The 12,769-nt window shown below is 46.1% G+C and overlaps 1 long non-coding RNA gene across 1 annotated transcript in view; it reads right to left on the reverse strand.

Moving 5' to 3' along the window:
- LOC136586922 (uncharacterized) overlaps nucleotides 1-10,851 on the reverse strand; it is a 57,922-nt gene extending 47,071 nt beyond the window's left edge. Inside the window, exon 1 of the long non-coding RNA XR_010787354.1 lies at nucleotides 10,782-10,851. This is a non-coding gene — a long non-coding RNA (uncharacterized lncRNA). The remainder of the gene's footprint in view (nucleotides 1-10,781) is intronic.
- Nucleotides 10,852-12,769: the final 1,918 nt, after the last annotated feature.

The following is a 12,769-nucleotide window of genomic DNA, read 5'->3' on the forward strand; positions in this document are numbered from 1 at the left end:
GCCGGGTGACCAGGGTCCTTTATTCCAGCATAAGGACGGGTCTTTTGTATCTAAGTTTCAATTTGGCGCAATGCTGGGCAAAGCGTTGCAAGAATTGGGTATGGAGCGGATGGGATTTTCTTCGCATTCGTTCCGAATAGGGGCAGCTACCGAGGCATACGAGCGAGGCCTAAGCCCGGGAGTGTTACAAAAAATTGGCAGATGGAGATCCAATAGATACCGGCTGTACGTTAGACCGGAAGGATGGTTTGGAAATGTATAATACGTATAGATATAGTTTAAAAGTAAAAAAAAAAACCTATGTTATGAATTGCATTATGATGATAATACGTAAAAGTTATCCTGCTTAACCCCCCCCCCCATTTTGTTTTCCCTCTTTTTGTTCCTTTTTTCATTGTGTTTCTTGACAGAGGGAAGCCCGGCGCTCGTGTGGATATTAGGGCATTCTTTTGTGTTTTGAGCAGCTGAGCGGGCACAGGTTAGACCAGAAGGAAGACAGCTGGGATTTTCCAGAAGGGAAGCCATAATTCGCTGGATGGGTACTCGGGGTATGATGTGGGGAAGGGTCATACCAGAAATCACGTCCTATGCAGAGCTTGATAGGGCTCCAGACGTTCTGGTATTACATGTAGGGGGAAATGACCTTGGGGGGCGTCCAGCCAGAGAGGTTAGGCGGGACATCCAACATGACTTTCTGCGGCTCCGTAGGGCATTCCCAGCCATGGTAATTGTATGGTCCGAAATTTTGCCCAGAAAGTCATGGAGGATGGCCAGATCAGTTCTAAAAATTAATAAAGCAAGAATAAAAATAAATAGGCATATTTCAGCTTTTGTTGTTAGAAATGGAGGGGTAAAAGTTAGGCATGAGATTTTGGAAGGTGGGGTAGGGGGGTACTGGTTAGAGGACGGCGTACATTTAAATGACGTCGGCTTGGATATGTGGTCATTGCGCATACAAGAAGGGATAGAAAGGGCGTTGATGGTATGGAGGGCGGCGCAGACTTAGGGGGTAAGTCGTGCTGGCTGTGGCAGTCGGGGGGGGGGGGGGGTCCTTGGAGGCAGTTTATATTGGGTGGAAGGAGTTACGGTGGGGACGGCCTCACCTGGAGTGATTATCACCCTAATGGTTTTGGTTGGGTCTGGCGCGGTGGTAGCAGGCCAGGGAAGGGGTCCCGGGTGGCCTACAATTTTATATGTTGATTGCCTCCCAGAGGGGGTTTTTTGGGCATCCGAGCCGGGTGACGGTTGGAGGCCAGGTACAGTTTTGTTTCATGGATTATTATACGCCAGACCCTTATTATTATTATTATTATTATATTGGATGGGACTCCAAGGGCCTCCTTTCCCGTATAGTTTAATGGATACGGTGTTTAATTTTGTGTATGTTTAATAAAGGCTGCTGTGGCCAAAATATTCCAATTAAGAAGTGGTTCGGAGATTTATTAACAAAAAAGAGGTTGGATTTATTTAATAATGGGTGAGTCGGCCATACCCTGGTCAAGAAAAGGGCCGGAACGTGCCGCGAGGGGCATATACGTGTAGGCCCTGCATGACAGGGTTTGCCGGGAACGAGAAAGTTAGGAAAGGGTTAACTGTAAAGGTGAGGGGAGTGACTGTTAGGAAGGAGTTTAAAGGGATTGGGTAGTGAGTAAAGAGGGGGGGGGAGTTGCAGGGGGGGGTTAGTTATAAAAAGGGGCATTTGGGCGGGAGCGCCATCTTTTGAAAGTTTCAGAGCCCACCCACCCTCCCGATTTGGGTTGGATAGGTTGATAAATATATATTAAATTAAAAAAAAATAAAAAATAAAAAATTTTTCTGTTGAATAAGTGAATATATTAACTGGTTTAGGCGGGTAGTATATTTATGGAAAGATATGAGTAAAGCTGTTGATTATATAATTTATAGGTATTTACCACGTCATGGCAGCTGGCTGTGGCAGTCGGGGGGGGGTCCTTGGAGGCAGTTTATATTGGGTGGAAGGAGTTACGGTGGGGACGGCCTCACCTGGAGTGATTATCACCCTAATGGTTTTGGTTGGGTCTGGCGCGGTGGTAGCAGGCCAGGGAAGGGGTCCCGGGTGGCCTACAATTTTATATGTTGATTGCCTCCCAGAGGGGGTTTTTGGGCATCCGAGCCGGGTGACGGTTGGAGGCCAGGTACAGTTTTGTTTCATGGATTATTATACGCCAGACCCTTATTATTATTATTATTATATTGGATGGGACTCCAAGGGCCTCCTTTCCCGTATAGTTTAATGGATACGGTGTTTAATTTTGTGTATGTTTAATAAAGGCTGCTGTGGCCAAAATATTCCAATTAAGAAGTGGTTCGGAGATTTATTAACAAAAAAGAGGTTGGATTTATTTAATAATGGGTGAGTCGGCCATACCCTGGTCAAGAAGTTCCCAGGAAAGAATCTGGTTGTCTGTGAGATGCCTTGCCAGGCAGCCTATGCTCGGTCTTGTCACCAGGCCCAGTTTTGGAGCCAGAAAGGTCATTCTGCTTGCCTGCCTACGGTCATAAAGGTATAGGTGAGCAGAGACCTCTATGCGGTTAACTCCTCTGCGCCAATGCCTGAACCCTGGTTCCCCCTTCCCGACACCCTGGGGTACCACATAACCACAGTAAGCAATTATTAGCTTTCATCTACAAGATGCCAATCAGAGCCTGAATGGAAGGCCCGGCGTCAAACATATTATTTAATAAACCTTCCCCGTCTACTGTTTTCCCAGTGAGCTCAGCACATAGACTCCAAGATCATATTTAAGAGCATAATAGCACTATTTTTACGACATTATATTATATCACTCCAGGGTCGTGATTGCCAAATGTTATTTTCCACCAGGAACGCAGAACCTTTTTTTTTTCCGGAATGATTGCACCATTAAAGTGGTTAATAGGCCTTTGTTCACGTGGTCTACGCGCCAGGCTGTACGGCTGTAATGGGCTCTCCGAGTTTCTACTCCTCTGACACAAATAATTATGGGGAGTTATTTTCCTTCACTTACTCTGCAGTTCACAAAGCTCTTTACAGAGGCCTCCAGGGATATTTCGCTCTTGACCTCTCCCCTTTCCTCTCCTTTGCTCAGCAGGTAATTAAATTACATTAACACAAGACTGCTCTCATTTAATGGACAGCTAACTGACAGGTAAAGCAGTTGTTACGTTTGCAAACCATCTGGCCACTTTTGCTCGATACAATATCAGTTTTCCTAAAAATCCATCTAGGGAATTGCATTATAAACCCGGCGGGCCGACATGAAGTATTCTCCCACGTAACTTCGTTAGCCTCAGACCTTTAATCAGCAAGTAAACTTCAGCCGTGCATTATTTTATTTACTCTCTACGCCACTGTTTTCTTTTCATTTAAGAGGGTGCCGGGTGAGGAACGGCAGCACTATAGAGTCGTAAGGCATGAAAGTGCGATGGCGGGGTTATTGGATCGAAGGCCGGAGCTCACAAGTGCATTGCTTACTTAAATAACTTTTACTACAACTCCCTACCAGGGGGAGCAAGACAAGAGACAATGGAGGAACAACATACATAATAACATTGCCACTAGAGTTGTCGCTGACCTGCTAATTCCCATGAACCTTGCCATTATACATTAATCACCGGTCTCTATAATGAAGACGTAAAGGATGGAAATGGCACCGGGCCAATGGAATTGGTCATGCAAACAGCACGATTCTTTCCCATTACAATGTTTAAAGGGATACCCTAAAGGGTTAAAATGTTGCCATGGTTATGGACTGTGAAATGCGCCAAAATGATCACGTATGCCAGAACATGGGGACTGAGCATGCTCAGAGGATGTATATTGATGAACTGAAGCTTGCAGAAAAAAAACAGACAATTTCGTGCTGCGCAACAGGAAAGCACAGAGACTGTGAGCAAAAGGTGCTGCTGGAGCTTCAGAACGAGGCGCAATAGCCTGCAGAGGGGCTGTGAGCAGAGGAAGAGCAGTGGGAGCACTGCATTCTCCTGTGGGAAGAGATGCATGGAGAGCGCAATGGGTGCTGCAGAGAGGGACCTGGTGTGTCGGCTGTCTGGAGCCCAAGAGTAAAAAGTGGCCGTACTATTATCCCAACCCAGTGGGGCATCTGCACTGCAATCAGGAGCAAAAAGGACAATACAGTGGAGCTGCACTTCTCACTTAAGGCAGCCTGGGTCAGTGGAAGTGAGAATTCCCACACAACACAACTGTAAGTGAGGCCAGCCTTTATTCTGACATTGGGTGTGCACACCACAAGACTAACTTCACAAAAAGGCCTGTTATGTAGGAGGATACTGTATTAAGGTACTTGGCTTATTTACAGAAATGTCATTGTTTGCAGTTTCAGACTGAGATAGGATACCGGTGTGCAAGGCTGCATAATAGAAACATTACCAGAGTTCATATACCAGATTTCCAATGGAATGGATGGATACGAGTAGAGTGTTAACCCTGCCACAAGCAAATGTGGGGTACATTATGCAACTGTATCTCTTGGCAACGAGACTGATAGTCTTACAGCATCTTTGTTACTATGTTTCCTGATGTTGTTGTTGCATATTGCATCCAAAGTATTATTAAACCGAGGATTTAGTTAACCGTAGCTAGCGTTGACTAAATATATGGAGTTTATTAGCTTACTTGCCCTTGTACCATTATTTATTAGCATTACTTCTGCAGCATTATCTTTTAGTCTACACTGTAATACCACCACCTGCGGTATAAATGTGGGAAGGCAGGCTGCTTAGCAAAGTGAAAATCAGCACTCCTCCCGCGAGTACGTGCCCTGGACCACTAGCTACTGTTCACTTATGCATCCTGGATCGGTCTAGCTCTCCTTACCACTCGAGAGTGGCATCACGGTTCGGGATATGAAGGGAATGACCAGTTCGATTGCTACGGTGGTTTAAGTTTGGTTCCGTAAAACACACAGTTGTAATTTGGGTTCTAAACTGAGCCCACTATATGACCATCTGACAACTGGTCAGAACGGTGCTGTCCGCTTGATGTCTAGCTAGAAGTAGTAGGCCCCACATCCACAGGTTTGGTAGACTGTGAGGCACAATGGTGATTTCCACTCTTCTGTGTAACAGGGACTCCAACAACCCAAGTCCTGGGTCAGGCCAGATCAGGTCTATGGGGGGGCTCAGGAGCAGGGACCACCAAGGGGAGAACACCATTGCATGTGGGTGAAAGGCTCATATAAAGGCTCATAGCTCATGCCAACAACCAGGAACATTTAACTCCTTAAACGATAGTCCTTAGCAGTTTCACCTTACCCCTACACCAGAGAGTCGGTGGAACTGGGATGCCTAAGAGCTGGAAAGAGAAGAAGGATTCTTTTGTACAAAGTCCTGTTGCCCGGTGTTCATTGGCTGCAGAGGAGACACTTTTCTTATTCCCTTGCTTTTTTTTCGGCCTGAAGGACCTTCTTCTACAGATGCGTCATCATGCTGCTCCTGGGAGATACTCCCTAACACCACATCCATGCCTAACGTTCCCCCTCCACTCAGTTTTTTGCATAAACCTTACTGTCTCCTCCATCCTCGCCCCTCATTAAAGTCACAGTAACAAACTTTCCAATGCTTAACTGCATGAGAATACCTTAAACTGGAGGACCCCCCTACACCTTCACCCAAAAAAGTCTTTCAAAGTCTCCGACAGCAGGATGGCAGCCATTCATCCATAAGAAGCATGCTTAAATTTGGGTAGGAACGCTGCCATGACCAGTATTATCCAGTGCTGCTTACAACGGCATAACATTCGGCCAGCCAATCACTTGCTTATGTCTCCCCCATGGGAGCTCGAGTCGTCTAAGGGGCCGGGAAAATCCTTAAGAAACCTGAAACCAATCCGCAGCATAAATTGACGTTCTGCAATGTAAGGTCTATGGAACCAATTTACCCTGCAGACGTCTTTCCTCTGTAAGTGGATAAGATTTCTTGAGATCTCTTCTACTTGATCTGTAATCCGCAGCAGTAAATAGTTCACTTCTGCGATAAAACGGGTCAGTTCAGATGGGAGCAAGGGCGTAACTATAGAGGATGCAGGGGATGCGGTTGCCTTAGGGGGCCCTAAGGCCTCTCTTCTCCATTTAGGGAGCCGAGTACTATGAATTAAACATTATAGTTGGGGGCCCTGGTACAGGTTTTGCATTGGGGCCCGGAAGCTTCAAGTTACGCTTTTAGATGGGAGATTCCCTACGATGATGTAGCAAGAAACGGAACCCCCTTACACAGACGTGAGCAGAGCCGACGGACACTTTTGTAGCCAGCGTTACAGACTGACAGGGATGGAAACCACGTATCCATCTCATATGTTGCCCCCTGAGGTTCCTTCCCAGTTCTGACCTTGTTTCGCTCAGTACAAAGTTTTCTGCATAGCGGCAGGATAATGGAGCCAAAGTCTCAGACTTTTAGGGCGGCTTCACACAAGCGTATGCGCAAAAACACACCTCAGCGCAGCATATGTGCACATGAATGAGGTTGATTTGAGCGCGTGCCTGCGCATATTACTGTACTTTTTGGGCACCCAACGCTTCTTCCCAACACCCTTTCCGTGGATGAGGTCCAGATTATCTTCTTTGCCCTGTGCTTTTGCGCAGTGTTTCACACATCCACTTTCGTATTTCCGCACCTCCTATAGACTTCTATGGGGGTCTTTGTTGGGCAATATCCAGAAAGCTAGAGCAGTTCCTATTTTTTTCTACGTGCTCGAAATGCGCACAAGCCACGCTCATGGCAGCGAATCCATTGACATCAATGGGTTCTATTCTCCATGTTTTACATGCGTATATTTTTATGTGCGCAAAAATATGCGCAATTGCGATGATGTGAAGAAGCCCGTATACCTAGTTTTATTGACTCTGGATTCTAGATTCAGAATCTAGAATGTTAGAAATACTTTGATAATGGCGATTCCAGCAGAGAGATGGCGCTTTGGAAGCTGCAGGGTATTATCAGGATGGAGGTTTTTCCCACGCAACAGAACAATGGCGGCAGTGTACGAGGCCCGCGCCTGACTTTCTTATTTCATGATTATTTTTTTCTATTTTCCCTTTCATTTTCTGCACAAGTCTGCCAAAGTAGACATGGCCTGACTGTAATATGGGGCTTCAGTATCTATATGCCAGAAGGAGCCGCGCGGCAGAACAAATATACAGAGAAGATGATCCTTTGCTTGTCTTAGAGAGCTCAAAGAAAACCGCAGCGAGTCTCCTGCAAGGAGTATATGAGATCTATGATGTGTGTGGGGCAAGAATATTATATAACGCACCAGGAAAGAGTCTGCCGGCTGCACAGCGTCAGGCATGATTGTGCCGTATGCAGGTAGACCTGTGCACTGCCACATGGAGACCGTCCTGACACTGCGCCCTCTGTCACCCCTAGAAGCAACATTTCTAAAACAGAAGACCTCAATAATGTGACATCTGATGGAGCGTGCCACGTTTTTCTGTAGGGTTTCATATGAGTATGGCAAAAACAAATTACCATATGCCCATGTGGGCAAGATGGAACAATGCCTCTACAGCGCCACCTATTGGAGGGCAGCATTCCTACAAGTCAATGTCAGACCTTTGAAAGGGAACCTGTCATCAAGTTTTTACAATCCAATCCACTATAAACCTTTATCAACTATGCAAATGAGATTTCCTTATTTGGTTCTGTAATCCGGCCCCACTACCTTTACAATCTGCTCTTCAAGTTTTCCTACGCCGTATTCTTAGGAGCTGAAGAGAGTCAGGTTGTTCCCTTGTAGAGGCCCGGAGTTAATGGTGCCCCTCCATAATGTATGAATGCATTTGTCTCGTGCCTATGTGTTGTCAGCGTCTGAATATGATGTGTATTGCATGACTGCAGCACTGAATGGGTTAACTGTCTGGTATGTGAGATGTCTGGAAAATGTATCATGTTGTATGTCACGTGATTGTGCTTCATATATGTGGATGCAACGGGTGGCTTGAGTCTTTTGTTCTGGACTTGCAAGGGAGAGGAGTGTTTGCGGAGCTGCAAGTAATCCACACAGACACCTTCAGTTCTGTGTGGGCCGGAATGGAAGAGGCTGAAAGGTATCCCCAGCCTTCCCTGGGTCCGCTTTGCCCAGGAGATGCTAGTGGTATCCCGAACCACTTAGGAGAAGAGTGAGAGTGAAACCGCCATGCAGCGTGGAGTGTATGCCAAATGTGAGTACCGGCCGGTAGAGAGCTGGCGCGAGTAAAAAAATGTTTGTACCGGGACTAGAGCCCTGCAGATAACTAGGACTGTGTATTCCTCTGTGAGCCTGGGATTACCTCCCTGTCGCACCACTTCGTGATTTATGCACCGTTTTCCTGCTGGTGTGAGTTAAAAACTTGTAACTGGACTGTAAATAGTTTTCTACCAGTAAAAGAGCTCTGCCGACCGTTCCCGGATTTGCTATTTAAACTGGCCCTGAGAGTGTGGACCAGTTATTTCACTATCCGGATTCACCACAGAGGAAGGAACGGTGGCGTCACCCGTGACAACAGATCGCCAAGGTAAACCACGTATTGGGTTACCCATTTGAAAGGTCTACCTTTAGTTACTTGGACGGGTCCCGTGTTACCCTCAGGGTGGGAGATGGTAGAGCCCCATGACAAGGCCCTAACTCTACCCCACTGTCTCCTAGGCTGAGAGCCTGCTCCTTGGACACTGCACCCTCAGCACTGCATCAGGCTCACCCCTGTTCTTGATTGGCATGCATACTGCTTTTGTCCCCGGAATGCCGCGCAGGCGCTGTACAAACCCTTCCCATGCAACCTCAGTTCCCTTTTACGAGCTGTAACTGCAGCGGTGCACTGCGCATCCACCCTAAGAATCATTACTCCCACTGTGTCCAAAGTCAGATGACTCTTGCCATGCACTGCGGGGCCCTTCACTCCAAAGGTCCAGCTAGGTCTCCATTAGGCAGCACTTGTCAGTCACCCAGATCGTCAGGACTTGCTGATGGTCTCTCTCATGGTCTCTTCCGCAGTCTCCACCACTTTAGGTCAGGCCTTTCTGCTGACACCCCTGGTGGTGATGCCACTGACTCTCTCATCTTTTGCTGCTGCTGGGCTGCATCTCACTGAACCTTATAAGGTCCCTGCTGCCCCCACAATCTTCCAGCAGCTTTTCGAGGGGGTGGGCTTAGCGGCCTAACATCATGGAGTTCCAGGGCTTCCTCCAGGTATTTCACAGTGCCTCTGTTAATTCTTTGCACTGGCAGGAGAGAGGGGAATCTAACAGGTGCCCTGAGTTCTTCTGACAGCTCCTCCATTTGCCTGGCTGGATCTCGGGCCGGACTTAGCATGGCCATTGGCTGAACATCACAGTGGCTGTATGCTGCTACACAGTGTAATGAGAGGTGCAGCAGCACTACCCCCTTACACAGCTTCACACCGGCTGGCAATCAGGCAACCAAGCATTCCTGCAAACAGTCATGCTCAATTGTCGGCCCATGTAAAATAGTCTTTAGTCCTGTTTACATACAGAACATGGCTGGGTTACCCCAGGAAACAATAGTAGGGGATTCCAGGAGATATTGTGGCCTCACTACTTCATTTCAGCGCTGTTTGGTGGAATGAGATCACCATCAGGTCGGCTCGGATACTTATTTAATCTTATTAGGGAATCAAAGCTAAATCTGAGAACTCCTTATTTGAAGCCCTCTGCTGTAGTCTCCTTATCTATCGGGCATTTGTCTTCTCTTGGAGGCGCCCGCCCTACTTGCTTACGCCTGCTTCTTGTCTCAGTCACCAGCATGGATCTGCGGATCTACTACTATTTCTCCTTCTATTCACCAAGGCCTCCTCATGGTAATCTGGCATCTGTGTGCAGTGTCTCTGTGCTCTCTGTAATTCTTGTGGCAGCTTCTAAGAGTCCAAGAAGTCTACATTCGAGATGACTTGTCATCTGAGTCCATTACATCGTGGACATATGTTTACATCACAAAACCGCACTAACATATGGCAGCTCAGCGGAGACCCCGTTGAACTGAGAAAGTATGAATTCTGAGCTATCATCTTACCCCGTGCTGGTGGTCCTTGCCGTGTGCAGCAGGAACATCCATATGGGGGCCGACGAGGGGCGTCCGTGCGCCGTTGTGTGTATTCTGGGTCATGATTGATGGATAACTGGAGTCGTGTTAATGTAACGACAACTATTCATGTTGGTTTAGACAGAGTGATTAAACACAGAAGGGTTGTTACACAGCAGCCGTGGACCCTGTGTCACTGGCTGATTTGACTCAGAGTCTTTTTACACAGGACGATCTGTTGGGGGCAGATGTCCGATAAGTCATCCCACCGATAATCATTCTGGAGCTTTTACACAGAAACAAGCATCACTAGTGAATAGCGGTGGAGCGGTTCAAGGAACATTCCAGCCGTCCATCTCCATTTACAGTAAACAGTGTGCCTACCCCTCATACAGTTATGTAGAAACTGAACAACGCTATACACGTTGTAGCAAATCATGATGGATGGATGCAATGACTTCTAGGATGCCGCAGATCATGGTGGGCGGTATGGGGGACATGTGAACTCTAATCACAAGGCGTAAGGTCCGGGGAACGTGAAGTTAACTATTGTCACATCATCTGTTTGGTGGTTGCCTACTGAGCTGACGCCGGACTTCATTGTGAAAGTGTGGGCGGTGGGGGCCGTCCTGTTGGAAGAAAAAACCTGGGATTTCCTTTTCCGGCTGCGGCAGTAGCCACATCTGTAGCATCCAGGTATGAAATCCCCAGGATTGTTTCATCGTGGAGAAAGAAGAAGCTTTACACTTACCTGCAGATAATAGCGCAGAACATGTTCACCACCAGGGAGTCACCTGTACGCTCCATGTAGATCGATGGGTCCCCACATTCTGACGTTACGTTTGTTGCTCGAAAGCTGGAAGGTGGCTTCATGACTAAGCACTAAATATTCCATGAAACCATCACTTTGTATCAGAGTTTGCATCCTCTCACAGGATGAACGTCGCCTCGTTTGTCATCCGGTTTCAGGGCCGGTAACAATTACAATTGATGGCAGGATGTCCAGTTCTCCGCTTGCTCTGACTGTGGATTTCGGAGGACTTCGTGTGAAACTTGCATGGATGCGCTCCACTGTTTTCATGCTTACTGGTAGATGACTGGATGATTTTCGCTGGAACCTTTTTTTCTTAAAATCAAAGTCCCACTTACAAATTGCGCGGCCGCTGGGCGGAGCTTCACCAAACTTTAGTAGGCATGAGAATCAAGGGCACAAAACGCTCTTCTGTCTTCATTAGTAGCCATCTTGTATCATATCCCCCTAGCGACAACGACCGCAGAATAAAACTTTTTAGGCCTCATTTAGCAAAACTGTAACAGTAAGATGATCTTGTAGCAACCAATCACAGCGCAGCATTCATATTACCTCAGCAGCTTGAGAAATGAGTGCTGTGCTGCAATTGGCCGCTCTGGACAACAAGAGTGTCTTATTGTTACACAGTTTTGCAGAATTAACCTTTTACATTTCTGTTTCCAATTATATCAAATGTATGTCTCTGAGGGTCATTAAGGGGGAGTTATGGGGGCTTCATATCAGGAAGATCATTTATAATGATGCTGTGTATATAAAGGTTATTTTTCAAAAAGGGTGTTTTATTGCAAAAAAAAAGTTAAAAAACCTAAAAAGAAATATAATTTTGACATTGTCGTAATCGCACCCACCTGCAGAAAAAAAGTTATCTTGTCATTTATACCAAGTGAACATCGTAAAATAAAATGATGGCAGATTTTAGGTGTTTTTTCACCATTTCCCCCCAAAATTATTAAAGTTACACCATGCGTATGTAGCTCTAATTTGGTACCAATAAAAACTACATGTCGCCTTGCAATGAACAAGCCCTCATGTAGCTATGTTAACAAACAAAAAAAATTAAGAGTTATGGTTTTTGAAAAGTAGAGATAAAAATCCCCAAAAATGATTGCATCTTTGGGACTGAAAGAGGCGGCGTCACTAAGGGGTTAAAGGAGTTGCATTAGATCAGAAAAACATGTTTACTTTCTCCTCCAAACAGTACTAATCTAGTTAGTAAATAGGGTTGAGCTGCAATACCAGGCGTGGCCAGGAGGGGCACTGTTTCCTTTTTATAAACCCCTCTAAGCACAGAATTGTGGGCTGATTTAGATTAACGATGCAGAATTTTCTATAGTTGATCCTAATAGCTTGAACTTTGAGTCATCGGGCTGCATAATCCAGGCTAATGAAAAATTGAAGTCATTTATTGACCTTTTTACCCCCAACAGTCAGGATGGAGTATCGGAGGATCAGTTTATATTCCGCATAGCGCCAGTAGCTCCAGCACTACTGGAATATTTATTCTGTCTCAACTTCTTTGTTAAATAAACTTTTCTAACACATTTTTTGCTTATTTTCATCTGGATTGCTTACATACGATGAGACTCCAAGATATCGCTGCGAAAATAAACCCTTCCTTATAAAATATAGAAATTCAACAACTATTCCACAAGTTAGAAAAACAGACCGGTATTATCACATAGTGTAATAATTAGGACTCAAAATAGGATTGTGGCAGCAATTCAGAAGTCCAGACATCAACTTATGGGCCACGGATGATGTAAAAATGGTTGGGATACGACTGGTACTCACCTGATCCACCGTGAATTAGCCGCGCCGGCGGATGGACTCTTGCAGGAGGTCCTCCAGTAGCTTCTTGTGCGGCACATCGGATCTATATTAATGCGGGCCACGTATGATATGTGACAAGTAGTTCTGCCCATCGTATT

Source organism: Eleutherodactylus coqui, chromosome 12 (assembly GCF_035609145.1).
Source record: "Eleutherodactylus coqui strain aEleCoq1 chromosome 12, aEleCoq1.hap1, whole genome shotgun sequence".
NCBI lineage: Eukaryota > Metazoa > Chordata > Amphibia > Anura > Eleutherodactylidae > Eleutherodactylus > Eleutherodactylus coqui.